The following is a 21,524-nucleotide window of genomic DNA, read 5'->3' as shown; positions in this document are numbered from 1 at the left end:
TCCATCACAGGGCACCAGGCACACACACATTAACAACAATCTAGAATAGCCAATCCTCCTACTAGCATGTTTAGCATGACCCTGGAGCCATGAGGAAACCAAGCTACCCAGTGCATCGCCATGATGCCCAGATATCAATATATACTAGAAATTATACTATTTGCTTAGATACGCCTTAATACAAGTGTACATGCTCATATGCCCTTTTGAAAATAAAGGAAAAAAAAATCCTTAAAAAAAAGCGGGTAACACTGCGGTGGGCCAGTTTGAGGAATGTATCCACGTGCAGCTGAGGTGTGGTATGGCATGGTGTTGAGTGAGAGCAGCTGTGGAGGGGCCCAGCCTTGGGGAGAGCTGCAGTCATTCCTCAGCTCCCTCCGAGACACATTCAGCCATCACACCCCATGACAAAACAAACAAGATCTGTGATGACTGGAGCATGGCCAACTTTCTGGGGCTAGTGGGAGAAAAAGAATAAATAAATGGTCCTCCATCAGAGACCGACGTCCTGCCCAGAAGCTATTAGTGTTCCGAGAGCCATATACCCCCACCACCACTACCCCAACCCCTGTTCGATCCGTACAGTGTACAAGCAAATTAAATTACTGTCTCAAATGGAGAAATGGTTGACCTTTGACACATCACACTATATGAAGAAAAAGGGGGTTTTGCTGATGCATGGTATATTTGTCCTCTGACCAAAGACACAGTATGTGCTCCTATATAATGACTCATGTTTATCCCATGGGTGTCCGCCAGTCACTACAGTCTGATATCCAAACTCTGACCAGGCAGAGAAGAGACCTATTAAAGACTTGTCAAGTGTGTCACATCTGTCTATGAATCTGTAGAGTGTAAGTGGGTTGGTAATTCTGTAGGGAATGATCTTAGTCATACTTGCAAATGATGGCTTTACAGCTGCAGAAGTTTACAATTTGCAGCAGAAGTGCTGAAATATAAATATATATATATATATATATATATATATATATATATATATATATATATATATATATATATATACATACATACATACATATATATATATATATATACATACATACATACAGAATAGAAATATATCTATAGAAACAGAGCTATTGACAAAGGCTAGGCAACTAATAATCTTTTTCTGTGCTTTGTAAGACAACTGGCTATATTGCAGTTATTGCAGTTTTGTTATTGCAATTTTGACAAATCCATCTCTACAAACTGCGTTTGTACACAAGCTCACAATAAAGCTAAACATTTTGTGTCAGAAATTTGTGTGGCAGTCTGGGAAAGCCCATCAGATGACTCTGTAACTGAAGTCAGAGCAATACAGAGCAAAAATTGGGTCAAAATTGGGTTTTTCTATCTATAACATACTTTGAGACCTCAACTTCTAAAAACCATTCAAATACTTTATCAAAATGTTGCAGAAATGTTTTTATATACTTTTTAATCTTGCCCAAGCTATCTTCCTGCAAAGATCATGTTGGGTAAGGAATCAGCTTAACAAACATGATGGTAAAAACAGTCAGTCTGGCTAATGATATCTAAAACCTTGCTAAATGCAATTTACTCACATAATGAATTTCATGCTTTGAAGTTGGTAGATAGCTACCTGCTGTAGCAAAATGGACATATGTAATCAGTTCAGTTTGCTATCAAATGTCAAAATGTCTGAGATGGAAAAGAATCTTTAAATGTAACTTTCTCCCTTTGCACTTTTGGGCATAATCAGACTTTAAAATGCTAACTTTACTTGCCCAAGGCTCATTGATACATGTGGGGAGCAAAGGCTAGGCTATCTGGTCCAATCCCACAAAAGAGCTACTGTAGCACAAACTGCTAAAAAAGTTAATGCTGACTATGATAGAAAGGTGTCAGAACACACAGTGCATTGCAGCTTGCTGTGTATGCCGAAAACACATACAGTGGGCACATGAGCATCAGAACTGGACCATGGAGCAATGGAAGAAGGTGGCCTGGTCTGATGAATCGCGTTTTCTTTTACATCATGTGGATGGCTGGGTGCATGTGGATGTTACTGTGACACGTACCAGCTACCTAAAAACAAGTCCACCCCTTCAAGGCAATGGCATTCCCTAATGGCAGTAGCTTCTTTCAGCAGGATAATGCACCCTTCCACACTGCAAAAATTGTTCAGGAATGGTTTGAGGAACATGACAAAGGTGTTGACTTGGCCTCCAAATTCCCGAAATCTCAATCCAATTGAGCATCTGTGGGATGTGCTGGACAAACACGTCTGATCCATGGCGGCCCCACCTTGCAACTTACAGGGCTTAAAGGATCTGCTGCTAACATCTTGGTGCCAGATACGACAGCACACCTTCAGAGGTCTTGTGGAGGCAATGCCTTGATGGTTCAGAGCTGTTTTGGTGGTACAAGGGGGACCTACACAATATTAAGCAGATGGTTTTAATGTTATGTCTGATTGGTACGTATGTATAGTTTAAATGCAAGTCTGAATGACTGGACTTTCTAAGAAACAGTATTCATACACACTCGTGTACTTCATCTGTCCTTCCTGAATCCATTTCCCTCCAAATAAGAAAACATGGGAATGAACATACACCTGTGGTTTTAGGCTTCCAGGCAATTTATATGTGTTATGCTAACACGGCTAACACTTTACATTCAGGGCTTAATGCCAGGTCTTAAGACTGGAAGCTGATATCTGAGGAGGGACTTCCCACAGCATTCCAGGGTTCTGGAGGTGATGATTAAGAAGACATAAACAGTGTTCTCTCTTCCGTTCCATAGGCCAACAGTTCAGTGTGGGTTTGGAAAGTATTTCTTAAATGCCTTCATTTTTTTAAAACTTTTATACAAATACCAACTGGCCGTGCCACAGATTAAATGGATTTTTTGAGGCAACCACCAAGAGAGAATATGGAAAATAAGTCTGATACACACTACATTTCAGGAAAAATCTGTGCTGGTTCAAGGCAGAGAGAAAATGGATTATGTACCAGCCTTCAGGAGTATATATCTACTCCTTTCATCATGAAGCTCAAGTAACCGAAAGCTAAACTCCACTGTTAACCTTTACCTGTAATTTATATACTGCAATCACAGGAGAAAGGAATAATAAACATGTGCGCGTACTGTGCAATTATGATACATTTCCTCTGAATTATCCATAATTGTCAGGCAGTATTGGTGGAGATATAAACATACTGCTGCATTTACAGTTGAAGTGGTGAAGGACAGCTAAAATTATTGACATATGTTCCACCTGCACACATAGATCTTGAATGTACAGATGTCAGTTGAGCAGCACTGTGATAACCCCTGAAAACTGTATGTTTTAACTGGATAAACTTATCCACTGAGACATTTATATTTTATTTGTCTTTAATAAAGAAATCCATACTAGGGTGGCCAAATCACTAGCCTAGGTACCTGGGATAAGCAGCTTTGGTTAAACAACGTACTCAATAATGACTTCCACAACATAACTGTAAATATTAGGTAGGAATGTTTAAACTTAACAAGCACTTTGATTTGTTACTGACGGGTTAATTAGCCTGCACAACAAATAACCTTTTCAGAAGCATTACCATGTAGGTATGTGGAACCATTAATGAAACCAAGCAAAATAAAGCTCAGTACAAAGCTGTCATATAACTCTCCCAGTAGTGCAATGCTCAGTGTCCTCACTGAGATAATATGGAGAGAAAATAAAGACTGTATCCAGACTCAAATCATATCATTTATATGTGATGAGAGAACAACACCGCTCATAACCAAAATGTAGGCCAAACGACATGCTGACATTTTGTAAAAGATGCAAATTAGAAACTTTGTGAGAAGAGAATAGTGACTATTCACACATGCATTCTTTTCACTGAGTGGGTAGCTATTAATGCACTTAACTAGCTAACTATCTCACCTTATGTTATTATATTATTTTAGCTACCACTTTTTAGCCTAGTCAATTAAGACTCCAGGCAACACAAACTTGGGACTGGGCCGAACATTGGCGCTAATACTTACCTGGTGGGCTACGTAATTAATTTAATAATAATAAAAAATATTCATGTCACATATTCACAATTAAAGGCAGTGAGGTGCACTGACACAGAGACTGTCAATTAGATCCTCTTCCCACCCGTGAGTTGCAGGTCCCCCTATGAGGAGTGCATGAAAAAGTTCCAAGGTAAAGCAATTAAAGCATTGAAAATGGGGTGAGACTATTTGGGAAATGAAGGCGTTCAGAAGATGCAGTGAACATAGACTGCTGAGTGAGGAACAGGCCTGTATTAAGATGAAAGGCAGACTAAGCAATGCCTCATTTGGCTGCTCCCTCAGGAGGGCATGGAATGCCACAGTGGGCATCTCACATTTATCCAGCATCAGCAGCTGCGTGTCCTCCCTGCACCGCTCCTCTCCCCTCTCCTCCCCGCTGGGGCATTCAGCAGATCTTAATTTCACTTCTGGCTTCGGTGCTACAGCCTGGGCTCCAGCCACACAAAGGCCAGGGTTTCAAGTTGAACGTGAGAACCACCTCATCTCCTGACCCCCATCTACATATGAATAACCATAAAGAAATGATGGAACTGAAAGAAGGGTGAGTGCAAATGAGAGAATGATAGAACACAGAGCAAAGCGTGCCTGCCATCTTCTAATAACACACAGGATTTCCCACTTCTGACTGAAATTTGTTCAGCTTTTCTAAAGAAGAAATGAGCTATGGAATTATTCATAGAAAAACAACACTGTTATATTTGAAGTTTAGTCGCATTCAAGATTTCGATGCATTTTATTTGAACAAAGCAGATAACTTTAATTCATTTGTCACTGACCAAGCAACAGATGATATAATAGTCCTACGAAAGAACAGAAAAAAAAAATAAAGATCTTTTGAACAAATAAAAAAGCTTGTTTCAAAAACAAAACTTCAAGAATAAATTACAAGATACTTGAACTCTTTGCTCCGTTGCACTGGATGAGCTACAAATCGTTTTGAGGACAAAACAGTCATTTGGGTATTGGCTCCAGCCCATCCTGAAGGACTGTTCTCCAAACAAGATTCAGCCTGTTCTTTGGCCCAAAGCTTGCCTTACATTAGATCATTTATTGCCCCAGCAGCTAATCTGTAGGCAGCCCTCAGATTGACCCCATTCATCAGGGGTCCATGTGCATGGCTTCTGGCCTGTTGCTGGGGCTTGAGACAGAGAAGAAAAGTAATGAAAACACTTGCACTGACCTGACTTGTCTCTCTCTGTGCAGTTACAAATGGGCCCCCCGATCGAGTCGTTTGGCTCCAGCTGTGCACAAAGAGACAGTGCTTGTCATTAATGCAGAACAAAAGTAACAGCACATGTAACAAATTAACCTGGCAGTCACATAAAACTGGCATGATGCAATCAATATACAAAGATAATGAATATGTGTTGTTTTGGCAATATAATACTTGTTTTTATACCACAATGCTGTTGAATCTAATTGGTCAGAAGGTGGTGATTAATTTTCTATAATAGCAGCTTTAACAATAGTGTCAGCAACAAGACAAATCACAGATGTATATTAATGCACTCGTTCTAGCATGTTACACGGCTGCATGATATTTCATTAAACACAATTCCTGATAAGCTCACAGTTTCAGCAGTTTTCAACAATTTTATTCATGATACTTATTTTTATTAAATTCTTACATTTCAGCAATCATAACATTAACATCAGCTCATAAATCAATATAAAGTTAGCATAAACATATGTATATATGTTCACTGGCTACTTTAATGGGAACACCTGTACAAAGCAGCAGTGCAAAGTATAAAATCATGCAGATACAGGACAATGCTTCAGTTAATGTTTGCACCAAACAATCAAAAGGGATAAATGTGATCTCAGTGACTTTGACTGTGGTATGGATCACATTTTTCCACATTCTGGTATCTTAACCCGTATCTTCATGCTGCTACATGTTTGGATGACTATATAATTGCAAGAAAAAGCAGATGTACAGGTGTTCCTAATAAAGTGGCCAATGAAAGTATACAGTACATACTATACACACACAGCTATAAAACAAATTTTTGTCATGAGCTTAAATGATATATTTTTAATTAGAATGTATACCTAGGACGCGTGTACCTTTGTTTATGAAAGTGCTGGGGACAAGAAGGAAGACGGGGCAAAAGATGTATGATTAATTAGAAAACACAATGTGCAAAGCATTTCTCAAAGCATTTTAGTCCTCTGTATGAAGCGCAATTCACAGAAGTTTAAATCCACACCAACAGCTTCTAATAATCAAAGAATGACAGTGCACACTGAATAAATTTGCATATACCACAATATTATGATTGTAGTTTTATGTAAATTATTTCATGATTCTAGGGAATCTCTTATTGCCATGTTTGTCACCACTATGAAACACAGGAAAAGGCAGGTGATAGAAAGTCACTTGCGCTATTACTTTATATCTATCCAGATGCGAAGATTTTATCATAGAGAAGACAATTTATTACAGGTGACAGGATTAAATTGATATTTTTACGAAGGTGAGTCAAATTTTGTGACACATCTGTAATAAACAATGCAAAATATAATGTTTATGCTTTCATTTGACTCACTCTCGTAGAAAACATTTGGATCAGTTTCTGTCACAGGCTAGCTCGTAAAAGATTTTTGTTGAAGTACACTTTCAGTTGTGGTGAGTATAAAACCATATAGGTGAAAAAAAAAAAATGGAGACACACTCATAGCTTATGTCACGCCTGTGAATGAGGCTCTTACTGTCATTTTCGGTACTAGCATTATTTGCTTAGGACGATTGGCTGTTTTGATTAAAATAAAATTGTAATCTGGCAAATTGCTATGGCATAAGAGGAATAAAACACTTTGGGATGTGCTATTATAGGAGACTAATCAATACTGGGGTGGTAACATGAATCTGCTTATGCAGGCTGTATCACCGCACCCTGCCATTGAATTCTTTCTTATAACTGCACACACTGTTGTGTTTTATTCCTTCCATAATCACCTATGCCCTGGCATCTTGAATGTATTTTACATTTTACAAATATACTATAGGTCATATTCAAGCATAGGTGATGTTTGAAAATAAACAAGGTTGTAGAATATCATAAACAACTAAAGCCTGTATGTGTGTGCATTCAGGTAACAAGACAACCAAGACTATGAACTGGAGATATACGATGTGATATTTTATCATTGTTAGTCTTTTAGGATCTAGCACAAAAAGCAGCATCAATCTGCAGCCTGACAGGCCATTATTGTCCTCTCCTGCTATTACCCTCTCCTGTTTTTCCTCCAGCTTGTCAGGCCAGAATTACAGTAGGTGTCACTCCCTTATACTACAGTGATGAATGGCTGATGTTATCTGAGACTGAGAAACGTGAATGGCACCTATAGGCAGGGAGCATCACAGTGAAGGTCCAAAACAAGCCTATGTGATTGTACATGCCTGTAGTAAGCACTCTGAAAATGAACTCTGTAACAGTAGCTTGGTGATGAACTACTTGTCCCAGGAAAGCTATATATAGAGCATCATTAAATAGATTTAAGGATCCTCCTTTCTGTCTCTGTTCCTTTATCTCTCTCTTTTCTCTCTCTTTCTCTGCAGTGCATTATTATGGCCCAGAGCATCCTCCTCTGTCATTATTGCCCTGCACAGCTTTTATCATCCCTATAAATCTATTCCAGCAGTGCTACCCCATAAAGAGGCAACCAGTGAATATCAGCTGTTTGCTTCACCCCACAGAAAGACAGCAATGGTAGTTAAAGGCACTCTTATACAGACTAATAGCAATGTCAGACATTTGTCTCAACTGAAACCTGGCGGGAATGATTACTGCAGCTCGCATCAAATTTAACTATTCATCAAGATATAATTGAAAGGCGACTAAATGCCCACTGAGCACAGTCTGTTCAACAGGCCAGTAAGGTGAAACTTAATTAGATGTTTTCAAAGATGCTATTTTAAACATGAGACATGCCAAAGTGAGCCAAGTGAGCTAATGGGTGCTGCCTCCAGCTGCTCTGTGCAATGAATTTTGACTTCTACTAAGCTTTTACTTTATATTTCAATTTCCCTGCCTTTTGCATAGGTTATGAAAGGTATTATAAAACAGACTTTAATTAATAACTAACAAGTGTAATAATTCATTCTAGAAATAAAAAAACAACTTTCTATTAACTAACTAACAAGTTATAATAACTGGTGAGAAGCTATGTAATAATAGGTTGCAAAAGCTATCAAAATCAAATAGCATCTGTGACTTGCTTCTCAAATTCATATGGACCCTGCAATACCATGTACACAGAACAATAACAGTGTTTCCGTTTATGTTCATTTTTATTAACCGTTTCACCATTTAGCTTTTAAATCAATCATTGGGACAGACGGAAGCTGTGAAGGAACAAAGAGGTCAAAACTAATATTGCTTTTCAGTGAGATTACATCATTTTACTAGTGTGAGAAAGGAAGCTCCTTACCGGGCCTAACACCAGTCACGTAGGAAAGGCCTGCCTTCCTACAGGGCTCTGTGCCCTCACATTGTATGCTTTTAGCGTTAAAAACTGAACTGCATCACCCCATATTCAAAACACAAGGCTGACATCAGTGCCCATCAGAGATAATTGTGTAAACCCTGACGCTGGTGTGCTAGACTAGCTAAGAAGTCTGACCCAATTTACATATTTTGGACTAAAACTTGATAAACTGACATCATAACTCAGTACACTGTCTACTGGGAAAAATTATGAACTTATGGTAATAAAGTATGAAGCCAGAACCATGTATAGTGCTGCTAGTCTGAAGTAACAGTTCAGAATTTATGCAGTTGAATAGACTATGTTGTGTTACTCCTAAATATATAATGACCCCAAGGACCAACACTGTATCATCTCCTAATTTTCCTCTTAATTCTTTCCTTAATTCACAGAATCCCCTGTAATCCCATCACATACATTTTATACAAGAGGACAAAATACTGTGCCTACTAGATCAAGGTGCAGCATACAAAACAATGTAGGGACATTGGCATATGACTAGATGAAGTACAAATATTGAAATTGCAAGACAAATATCAGACAATAACAATGTAACTCCAGCCACTGCATAGAAGCGATTAAGCTTTTAAATAAACAGAACAAATAAAAAATAAGTATGTACTCTGCTATAGGCAGTCACGTTGAGATCAGTGAGGCTTCACAATGGTCCCTGATCACAAATCTACTCCCTGATCTGCTTTGTGTTTCCCTTCAGGTTGCAGGACAAAACAATCTATGACATTAATACCTCTATTCCAACCATTTTAAAGACAGTTGCCTCATTCTGCAGATGCCAGTAGCAGTTTTTTTGGGCAGCTGAATACTCTTTGCTCCAGGATACAATGCAAAATTGTGCTTGTCTTTGATGCTCTGACAGGGGAGCACGAGACATCTGACAATTTTATGGCTTTTAGAAAACAAGGCTGCATACAGTGTGATGTATGCTCCATCAACAGGGGGTAGGGACTGTGGTGTAGAACCAATAGAAATTGACCTCCCCAAATCCACCGTGCCTATTATCTATTCAAGGTTTGCCAGAGTGTATGCACAGAGCTTCTACACATTACTGTAATTTCAAAATAGCCCATGCAGCTGGTTAGTGAAGCTTTTTGACATCTCAATAGGCAGACTCATTAATTCACTGCTGATCTTTTCAATTGGGAGATCATTCAGCGGAGCTGTAGATAATGTCTATAGTGTTCACACCTACCAGACACTGTCCATTAGGCCATACAGGATACAACACCAGGACAGCAGTTTTACTAGCCTTAAAGCAGGTACTATAATAGATATATTAAAATGGTCTATTATCTTATAATTTATGACAATAAATCTGGATATATCATGAAAGAAATGGACCAGTAATAGAGTCCTATAAAGGTCCTGTAAGATACTTTTGTTTCTTCATTTCATTAATCTGTTTTTATTTTTTCGTGTTATTCTTATTTATTATATTTGATTTGAATATTTATATACAACAACAAACAACAACATTAAACATTTTTTATTGCTGAGCTGGACTGTGGATACAGTATCTTGTTGCTCGATGTCCTCACAGGGGTAGCTATCTATCTGAATAAACTCCTTACTGAAAGAAGGTCACCTGTCCCCATTCAAGCCTTATTTACCATGGAGAATGAGACACTCCAGAACCCATGCATATCAGAAAAAAAAGAAAACCACTTGTGAACGTCAAACACCTAGAAAATGGTTTCTGCTTCTACTGTGAATGTGAAATCGCATTCTGGTCTCTGCACAGTCACAAGATAGCGTCCAGTTCTCAAGACACGTTATTGTCTCGTGTTTGAATGACTACCACTATGTCACACTGACCTCCACAATCAAGAAGTGCTTGGAGAGGTTAGTTAAAACCCTTATCTGTTCATCCCTATCTGCCACCCTGGACCCTCCACCATGTACCTGCATCAAATCTCCAACAAATCCAACAAATCAACTGAGGATGCCACTGCCCTGACGAAGCACACTGATGCACACCTATGTGAGAATGTTGTTCATCATCGGTCAAACTCACCATGAAGCTTAAAGACTTGAGGTTGAATATGTCTATGTAGAAATGGATTATGGAAGTCCTGACAGACAGACTTCAACTGGTGAGAATCGGTAACTTGACCTCCTCCGTACTGACACTGTGGCCCCCACAGGTGGCTTGACCTACTCCATACTAACATAGGTGGCCCCCAGGGGTGTGTACTCAGGCCCCACCTGTACTCCCTCTTCACTAATGACTGTGTAGCCCAATGCAGCTCCCATGTCATCGTTATGTTCCCTGATGATACATCCATCCTGGTTTTAGCAAGTCAGCAAAATAATGGAAATTATAGTAGACTACAGGACATTCCATGGTGAAGCACATGCCCCCATCAACTGAGCGGTCATGGAGTTCAGGAACTTCAAGTTACTCAGTGTACATATCACAGATGACCTCTCCTTGTCCCTCCATATGCACACTATGACTATCTGCCCTCCATAGACTATTTCCTCAAGAAGTATAAGTGGACCCTAACATTCCCACCAATTTCTAATCCTATACCACTGAGAGCATCCTGACCAGATATATTGTTGTATGGTATGGCAGTTGCTACACCCACAAAAGCAAGGCTCTTAAAAACAGTGGTGAGAACAGTGATGCAACAGACTCCTAGACATTCAAGACATCTACCAGAAAATAGTGTAACTCAGGAAGATCCTTTCAGCTTGGCTAGCTAGCTAGTTTCTTGATGTAGATTTTAGGTAAGCTACTTAGGCTTGTTAAACAACATAAATGTTATGTCAGCTAACTATCAAGCAAGGCTGTTAAACTGGAAGAGACATCCTCATCATTTTTGGCTTTTTTTGATGGCATCCCTAACAAATATAGTTAAGTGATTTAAAAAGTTAAATATATACTAATGTTACCCAAGTCAAATCTATTATCTACTGTCAACCTATCAGCTACTATCTCCTTTGTACTGCTTAGAATTTGATCGGGGGATAAGCTTCCGGGCACTAGTCATTGTCATAGCCTACATGGAAGATATGAAAGATCATATTCAGCATGTTAAATTGCTCATTAAAGCTAAGAACTGTGAATTTCAAATGACTAAAATGTCTTTCAGGAGTACATTATTAGGTGTGTGTGTGTGTGGGGGGGGGGGCGGTTTGGGTCATCATGGATAAAACAAATATAAATAAAACAAGTTGATGCAGTTACACAATGGCAGACATGGTAAAACGTTAAGGACCTCCAGAGGTTTTTAGGATTCACCAATTTCTTGTGATGCTTCTATTGATCTGCTATTTTCATTCCATAGATGAACCAGTCATCTAATTTTTAGGGGTGCCATTAACGTGCATCCTGGGTGACCCAATTGTAAGTAGACACCACTACCTATGGAAGTGATTGGTGTCCAATGTGCCTCAGAGATGCATTGCTATCCAGTCACTCAAACCACCTCTGGAGGTGGTCTGGGACACATTTGACCACATAACATTTGTAGTGTGCATGCAAACCTGTCCTGATGCATCCTGGACAGCAACGATGGACTGGATAATCGACTGCAGCATTGCCCTAGCTGGAAAATATGGAAATTCTGCGAGACTGATTGGAAATTGTGCTGAACAGTAGAGTTTTTCACCAATAGGCTAATGGATAAAGGCAATGTAGAGGAAGACTTATGTAATAAATGGGGGTGACACCCTTCCTCCAGCAGAAATGATGTATGAAATCCGATCATAAGGTCAACTGGAGACGCATTCAAAAGGCTAGATATAAACAGATATGCATTTTGGCTGTCCACTTGTGATCTGATCAAGATGGATGTCCATCAGGGCCATAGAATATCTGAAATCTGCTAAATGACTCACACCTTGACAAGCCTGATGGATCTCATATCACCCAGAATTGATGATTGGTAATGCCCTGTCCTGAATTTACCTAGCTTACCCAGCCCCAAACACAGGACACCATTCTCCCCAAATCTTGTTTTATGGGCACCATTAGGACAAGAAATTACCAAGATCCCCTTCCACCTCAGTGTTCACCAGATCAAACATAGACAACAGACCTCCCTGGCCTCATGACATAGGCTTAGATGGCACTGCTTCCAGGGAATCTGGGGGTGACCAAAACACACCAACTGCTTATGGCCAAATGTTGCCTAGAATCTACACTATATATCAAAAGTATGTGGACATCTAACTATTACAATCATGTGTTTGTTAAACATCCCATTTCAGAGTTTGTTCCTCCCTTGCTGCTATAACAATGTCCACTTTTATGGGAAGGCTTTGCACTATATTTTGGAATGTGGCTGTGGGGATTTGTCCCCATTCAGCCACAAAAGCATTAATTAAGTCAGGTATTGATGTTGAGTGACAAGGCCTGGTGTGCAGTTGGCATTCCAATTCATCCCAAAGGTGTTCACTGGGGTTGAGGTCAGGGTTCTGTGAAGGCCACTTGAGTTCTTCCACACCAACCTTGGCAAAGCCTGTCATTATGGACCTTGCTTTGTGTAGAGGGGCACTGTCATGTTGGAACAGGTTAGTTCCCTTAGTTCCAGTGGAGGGACATCTTAAAGCTACAGCATATAAGGATATTCTAAAGATTTGTGTCCTTCCAACTGGCAACTTCTGGCAACAGTTTGGGGAAGACTGACATATGGGTGAAATATAGGTGTCCACATACTTTTGGCCATGTAGTGAATGTTAAAGGATATTGAGCATTGCTTAAAGTCATGGTCAATCTGTGTCCATCTCAGTCCTGCAGGTAAATTACTTCCACTCGTGATTCCTCAATGTTCCTGGTCTCACATCACTATGTGACTATCCTGGTGGTAGTAACTGATCAATCCTAAGACTTGCCCACAACTGCCAGCCTTGCCCATAGACTGTGAGACTGCTGAATTGCTATTTCAGCATATATATTGTTATTTGGAATTCTCATGGTGTTTGGCACTGGGACCAAACTCACATCACAAATATGATGGTCCTTTATGGAAGAATTTCAGTCATCCTAATATCACAATATCACCCACAAGCATATAGGCAAATAGAGAACTTGAGACAGGGACAATCAAGAGGTCGAGAGGTTCTTGAGAACCTTTTGTCCTGAGCAACTTGAAGAATGGCCAAACTTCCTCCTATGGTCTAAATATGTATAGAACCGTTTACTTGGCTACCAACCTCCACTATTCCAATAAAATGCCACACGTAGTGATGCACCTGAGAGAGGTGTACATAAATGGCTCCTGGGAAGAGAACAGTTGAAATATAACTGTCACATAAATACCACCTGTTACCTAGTTTCCATTTGTCTTTGTTTAGACCTGTAGTCTCTCATCCATTAGATGAGGCATCCCGAGTTAAGAAACCTCAGTATCAGGGGTCACCATGATACAAAATAGGGGCCATTTTCAACACTCATTGCAGAAGGGCATCTATACTACCTCACAGCCTGTGAGGGATGTGGCCCTGAGGATATCAGGGACCCAGCACTAGTCATGGAATTCTGACCTCTTACTATACTCATCTCTTACTGTACTACAGTCACTGCTATATACTGTCAGTTCTCTCACTGTTTATTTTTTTCAATAAAAGTTGCTCATTTTATATATTTTTCAATCTGCCCTACATGCAAATAGGCAGCAGTTTATCTCTTTGAAAACTTTACTTATATAGTTACATAATTTGAGATGTCTCTAATGATGACTGGTTTTGAATGTATTGCTTTGTTATGCACTTTATTGTATAGTGTTAACTTGTACTAAATCCAAATTCCACCAACTTGGTTCTCAGTAGTAAATTATCTTGGATCATGAAAACTACAAACATAATGACATAGTCCTAAGTACAAAGTAAATATTTCAAAAAACTCTGACCTGGAATAGCAGTTAATATATAACACAAAACTGATTTGATGTCAATGACCTCATTGATAATTGACCTCATATTTGGCAATGCATTCTGCTTTACTTTTTCCATTAAATATATTGCATATGCCTGCTAATATTGATGTCACAATGTTCTTGAATGGCCAAGCCAGAGCCCAGACCTGAATCCAACTAAAAATCTGTGGGGTGACCTGAAGCAGGCTGTGCACAGGAGATGCCCTTACAATTTGATTCTAGAATGTTTTTGCAAGAATGAGTGGGGAAATTTTGCCAAGTCATGATGTGCCATGCTGGTAGTCTCTTAGCCAAAAAGACTGAGTTTTTCAACAAAGTATTAGTTTAAGGGTGTGCACACTTATGCAACCAGGTTATTGTAAGTCTTTTATTTTTCCTATTTTTCCCTAAAATGTTTCTTATTTTCACTTAATTTTTATACATTGTAATTTCACATTGAGGGTGGAAAAAGTTGTGACATGATTTATCTTGGTTTCATTTTTTTTTTACATCACAAAACCCTGCCATTTTAACAGGGGTGTGTAGACTTTTTATATCCACTGTATATGGAATCCCAATTTTAATGAAATTCTCTACACTTATATAAAATTACTAAGGATCCTACACTAAAACAACTGAACAGATTTTGTTAGATAACTAAAAGATTAGTTACTAATGTAATCCAAACTATACTTCCTAGTACGCATAGTAAAAAAGTGCACAAACAGAATTCATTCTTCAGCACCTAAACATAAAAGGAACACTGCCATATTGTTTTATGGGTCATCTTAGGCCGCAGTGAAGTCTAAAAGCCCAACTTACAGCTTCAGTTATCTTAGAGATACATGCAACAAATGATCTAATCACCATAAGGTAAAGAACAAGGGTTTGTCATTAAGAATCCCAAAGTTGCAGAGTGGTTGTGTGTAAAATTTGTAAAATCTTGATATAAAAGTAACTCTGATGCTGTGAGGGAAAAAAAATCCTTTTTTTTTTTTGTTAATTATGCAAAACAGTTCTACAAATAACTAGCTATTCTATGAACAACTAACTGCCCTGCATAAAATATAAAACAATGCAAATATGATTTCAGGGCTGAGACACTTTTAAGTAGGAGTGCATCTAGAATTATCATGCTTGTGAAATAATCCTATTAGATATATTATTCATTAACATTAACAAACAAAAAAATAAGCATGGCACTACCACGTGTCACGCACACAGCCACAGTTAAGTCAAATATCTATTGTTATATCAAAGATCACAGCTATTCACACATATGAACATAGAACATATGGTACATATGGTACAGTCCTAAAAACATCTGAAGCACAGAGTTGAAGCACAGAATTGTTTTCCAGTGTAAATGTGCCCAGCATGTTCATGGGTACACCCACCCCATTGCACAATTCCAATCTATTAACCCTATTTTACCAACATATACACAGCAGTATAATATCTACAAAGTTCATGTGTCAGGTCAAACACTAAAACAAGCAGACATTCTTTACCCTTAAAGCCCACTACCCAAAATACTGACCAAAATTGCAGACTACGGTTTTGTTCCCTCGCCTTCTTCCTCACATTTCACACCTTCTGGTTTGAAGTTTCTCTCTCCCAAGACTCAGAGGCAGAGGCAGTGTAAGGGAGGTAAACCACTTCAGACACTTGTTTTGTATTTCCTTGTTTCATTTGTGTGTCCCTTTTTAGATGAATCCACTGTCCATCCCTCCTCCCACTCAGCAGGATGTAAAAAGATGAGCCACACAGTGAAACAGAGCTAGACAGAGGAGTGCTACACAAAAAAAATATATCAACAGGAGAACTTCACCTCCCTATTTAGAGGCTGGGTTTCAGAGGAGCCAAGCATGCCTGAGCAAGCATGTTCTGAAGTAGAAGACACACTTTTATACACATAGGACTTCCTTTTTTTCAGCCTCTGGGTCCCACCTCCTCTCTGCCTCTGTCCCTCCCTGCGTCTCTCCTATACCCCCCTATCCCCATTACACACACTTCACGGGCTTAAAAGGACTCAGCAGTACAGCTTAGTGTAAAATGCAGACTGAACTATGGATGGATGAAAATGATAGACTGGTTAATCATTCAATAGATGATTAGTCAATTAATGTGGTCTAGTGAGTTTTTATTTTTATCTTGATTTAAGTCAAATGATAATGAGTAAGGTGACTTGCATAAGACAATTTCAAGCTTAGGATTAGTCAAATATCTAGAACAAAGCTTAACAAATGTTATATTTGTTTAAAAATCAATTAATAACAAGATAGGTAAATTTGCCTTTATATAGACTCTTAAAAACGACTCCACACGTTACCACAGCCTCGGAAGCACACTCCATGCACAGCTGACAAAAGACTTTTGTCTGAAACATTCGGTTTCACTGAAAACTTTGTGTTCTATACTAAACTTTTACTATCTCTTACACTGTTACTAAAGTACACTGCAGTAAAATTCCTGGATTCTTTGTCACACTTGATTTTTTGCATGTAAAACATAGCAGGTTTCATTATGTTTTTTGTCTGAAGAGTGTTCTGTTATGTAATATGTTGCTTTTTTTTTTTTTTTTTTTTTTTAACTGACATGAAAACATTTTCCTGTAACATTTACTTTTGTTGGAAAAGTAATGTTTGGAATTATAAAATGTTTCTGTACAGACTAAATAATGCAGAAGTCATAAAATGAACATCTATAAAAAGAGTAAATGCATAGGAACAGATAGTCTTAAAGTAAATTAAAGTAAATAATGCTTAATATTTGATTGCATATCCCTTGCTTGTAAAAGCTGCATCTCCAAACTGTTGCATTCTTCCTTTCTGATGCTTTTCCAGGCTTGTACATCATCTTTCAGTTGTTGTTTGTTTAGGGGGGTTTCTCCCTTCAGTCTCCTCTTCAGGTGATGAAATGCATGCTCAATTGGGTTAAGATCTGGTGATTGACTTGGCCAGTCTAAAACCTTCCACTTTTTCACTTTGTTGTGTTGGCAGTGTGTTAAGTAATTTTCTTGCTGCATGACAAAATTCATCACAATTAGATTGGATTGGATCACAATTGCTTTGGATCATGAGCAGATCCTTTCTTTCTCCACACCTTGGCCTTTCTGTCACTTTGGTAGAGGTTAATCTTGGTTCGAGAACCTCTGTGGCTCATCTCTGTATTTCTTAGCAAATTCCAAACTGGCCTTCTGATTCTTACTGTAAATGAGTGGTTTGCATCTTGTGGTATGGCCTTTCTGCTCTTGAAGTCTTCTTCGAACAGTGGATTGTGATACCTTCACCGCTGCCCTGTGGAGGTTGTTGGTGATGTCACAGACTTCTGTTTTTGGGTTTTTCTTCCATAGCTCTCAACAGCTGTTTGCCATCAACTGCTGTTGTTTTCCGTGGCCAACCTGTTCAATGTCTGGTTGTTAGTATACCAGTGGTTTCTTTCTTTTCCAGGACATTCCAAATTGTTGTATTGGCTATGCCCAATGCTTGTGCAATGGCTCTGATAGATTTTCCCTCTTTTCTTAGCTTTAAAATGGCTTGCTTTTCTCCCATAGACAGCTCTTTGGTCTTCATGTTGGTTTTATCCTTTTTTAACAACAAATGCAGTCTTCACAGGTGAAATTCAGAGCTCAGACCAAAAGCAGACATTCACAGCTATTAATTGTTTAAAGAATCAATCTAACAGGGCACACCTGGGCAACAACAAACACCTATCAGTCACATGTTCCAATATTTCTCATCACTTGAAGAGGAGTGGGTAAAACAAAAGGTGCCATGTTCTAAGTTCTTCACCTAGATGTAAATACCAGGAAATTTCACATTCATCTTCTGATCTCAAAACCCGTTTATATATAAATATATAAACCCAAAAACTTGCTATATAAGTCTTGCTGTTCCAATACTTTCGGAGGAAACTGCATGCACACACACACACACACACACACGCACACCGGCCACGGAATTAGGAACACATTCATTTGCTCATTCATGAGATTATCCAATCTGCTAATCATGTGGCAGCAGCACAGTGCATAAAATCATGCAGGTACAGTTCAAGAGCTTCAGTTAATGTTCACATCAAACATCAGAATGCCCAAAAAAAATGTGAGCTCAGTGACATTGACCATATCATGGCTGTTGATGCCAGACATGGCTGTGCTGGTTTGAGTATTTCAGAAACTGCTTATCTACTGGGTTTTTCATGCTCAATAGCTTCTAGAGTTTGTACAGAATGGTATGAAAAACAAAAAGCATCCAGTGAACCGCAGTTCTAAGGGGTGAAATCAATCTTGTTGATGTGAGAGGAAAGAGGAGAATGTCCAGACTATTCAAGATGACAGAAAAGCCACGGTAACTCAAAACACAGTAGGCACAGGCTCACCGAAACTGGCCAGTTACAAACAGGATAAAGATCTGGCGACATTTTTCCAATTTTCACATGTCCAGGTTTAGTCCAGTTTTTCCCATTCTGTTTGATGTTAATATTAAGTGAATAACTGAATTAACCAATATTAACTAATATTAACACTGCACTGCTGTCACATGACTAGCTGTTGGATAATTGCATAAATGTGGAGATATACAGGTGTTCTTAATATATACTGTATTATGCAGTGCTCCATTTTTCTATTTTATTGTTTTATACTATACAGCTCTTTTCAGGTGATCCTGTAACCTTACATGATCTGTCACCAGTTGCATTTCCCTCTAGCTCTAACCAAGAATATTTCAAAACAAAATGGGCAGCATGGACAGTATTGTTTTACATATTAAGCAAGCATTATTACTGTTACACAGACATGGTTAGACATTCACCAAATCAATAAAAAAAGCGGCATGGTGAAACATTTTGAAGGTAACTGTACATGAAAACCCATAACAGGTAGAAAAAAAAACTCATTTTACCACACTACAATCCACTGCATGTAAACCACAAATCTGTGTAAATTCACAGAATATTGTGAGTTTACATAACCTGAGGAGCAAAAATGGATGTGCTTGTCAAGTGTGCTGGATCTATGCCTTCTGAAAAATTGCTAAATTTCTAATAATCCAAATAAAAAAAACTAATTTCTAACGCAAATCTCAGATATAAATTTCACAGCAACATTTCTCAAATAAACCTATGATTATGGCTTTTTTATTACAACACTGAAAAGAATACACTATAGATTGAATTTTCCAAAAATCTGAAAACTGATTAACATGACCATGTTAATAATTTATACTTAACATGACCATGTTAATAATTTATACTTAACTTATCGAGACTTAGTCAGAGCTCAGAATGAACTACATACTCCATACCCATGCTAAAAACATGCCTTGCCTTAATACCATCCTTGAATTTAAGTGTATTTCTTGCACAGTATCTTGCACAATATCCCTCTGGAGAGGGGCTGTATCAAGTCCAGTACAACTATCTGACAAATTGCTCTCATGTTTTGGACAATACACACAAAAACTGTGGAATGCCATTTGAGGGCAGTATTAAATATCTACTGTAAATATAAAATGAAACACATATGCAATGAAAAATAACTGTATGAATATTCCACACTTTCTCTGCAACTCCAAAAAAACAGCAGCTTTCTATAGGCTGTTAAAATTGTATATATAACACAAAAGCTGTGAATTGACCAAGCAAAATTATATTCACAAACATGAAAAAAAATGTGTGCTTATTTGGGATCTCAGTGGTGAGATCTTTTTGTTTATTGTATGAGAAATTTAGCATACTTTGTCTGGCCTATTTCTCCATTATTATTATTAGGATCTGCTGTATACTACTTTGGTAGCAAATGACAATCTGTCAAATAATCTGACTGATTTATAGATTACTAAACTAATTTGCAGAGACAGCAAATTAATGGATTATCATGGGTCATGGGAAAAGAAAGTACACCTTTATTTACAGGGCCTAAATATTGTATGGTTCTCACCAAATTCTATAAACAAACAAATAACCTCAGGTGACAACAAAATAGCACTCAGGTGTGTGTCTACATCATGCCAAGAAGAAAGGACATCAGCCATGACCTGTTGCTGTTCATCAATCTGGGAAGGGTTATAAGGCCATCTCCAAACAATTTGAAATTCACCATTCTACAATGAGAAGGATTGTTTACAAGATGGAGAGCCTTCAACACAGCTGCCAATCTTCCCAGGAGTGAGCATCCTAGCAGAAAAACCCAAGAGCCAAATCATGTGACCTTCAGGCCTCTGTAAGCACATTAAATGTTTATGTTCATGACAGCATGATCAGAAAAAGACTGAAAGTATGGCTTTCATGGAAGGGTGGCTAGGGAAAAGCCCCTTCTCTCCAAAAGTAATATGGCAGCATGGTCATCATGCATAGCACCATGTTTGGCGAAAAGCAAATTCAGTGTATCACCACATACACCTCATACCAACTGTCAAGCATGGTGGTGGAGGGGTGTGGAGCAGGGCTTGTTTTGCAGCCACAGGACCTGTGAAACTTGCAGTCATTGAGACAATGATGAAGTCCACTTCATACCAGAATATTCTTGAGACAAATGTGAGGTCATCTGTCCAGAAACCTAAACTGGGCTGAAACTGGGTCATGTAACAGGACAGTGATCCCAAGCACACCGGCAAATCGACATCTGAATGGCTAAAGAAGAAAAAAATCAAGGTCCTCAACCCCACTGAGATGCTGTAGCAGGACCTTAACAGAGCTGTACATAAATGAATGCCCTCATACATCAATGAACTACATATTGAAATTTGTTGTGTTATTTCATAGAAGCTGGTGAGGACCACAACTATTATTTAGCCCTGATAAATAAAAACATAGACTTGAAGGAGGGTGTACTTGCTTTTCATGTTAAAATCATTCATACATCTTTAGTAACCACTTCAGCCTGGTCAGGGTAGTGGGTTGTAGTGGATCTGGAGTCTATCCCAGGAATAGTGAACATGAGGTGGGCATACACCAGGGATGGGATGCTAGTCCATTGCAGGATAACATGCACATTCACAGACTCATTAACACCTAGCACAGCCAATCCACCTTCCAGTATGTTTTTGGGAGGTGGAAGGAAACTACAGAACCAGGAGGAAACCCACATGGAAACGGGAGGATGTG

At 38.7% G+C, this 21,524-nt stretch overlaps 1 long non-coding RNA gene across 2 annotated transcripts; it reads right to left on the bottom strand.

Annotated features, from left to right (window-relative positions):
- Positions 1–1,108: 1,108 nt before the first annotated feature.
- Positions 1,109–16,311, bottom strand: LOC113532954 (uncharacterized). Of its 2 annotated transcripts, XR_008303480.1 has the most exons (4): positions 15,955–16,311; positions 5,219–5,279; positions 2,336–4,535; positions 1,109–2,287 (listed from the first exon to the last, which is right to left on the bottom strand). It is a non-coding gene; the product is annotated as an uncharacterized LOC113532954 (long non-coding RNA). The 2 variants fall into 2 exon arrangements; XR_003403375.3 differs by having other exon boundaries at positions 1,109–4,535; positions 15,955–16,310.
- Positions 16,312–21,524: the final 5,213 nt, after the last annotated feature.

The sequence above is a fragment of the Pangasianodon hypophthalmus genome, chromosome 14 (assembly GCF_027358585.1).
Source record: "Pangasianodon hypophthalmus isolate fPanHyp1 chromosome 14, fPanHyp1.pri, whole genome shotgun sequence".
Lineage (NCBI taxonomy): Eukaryota > Metazoa > Chordata > Actinopteri > Siluriformes > Pangasiidae > Pangasianodon > Pangasianodon hypophthalmus.
This window is presented reverse-complemented; position numbering and strand designations above follow the sequence as displayed.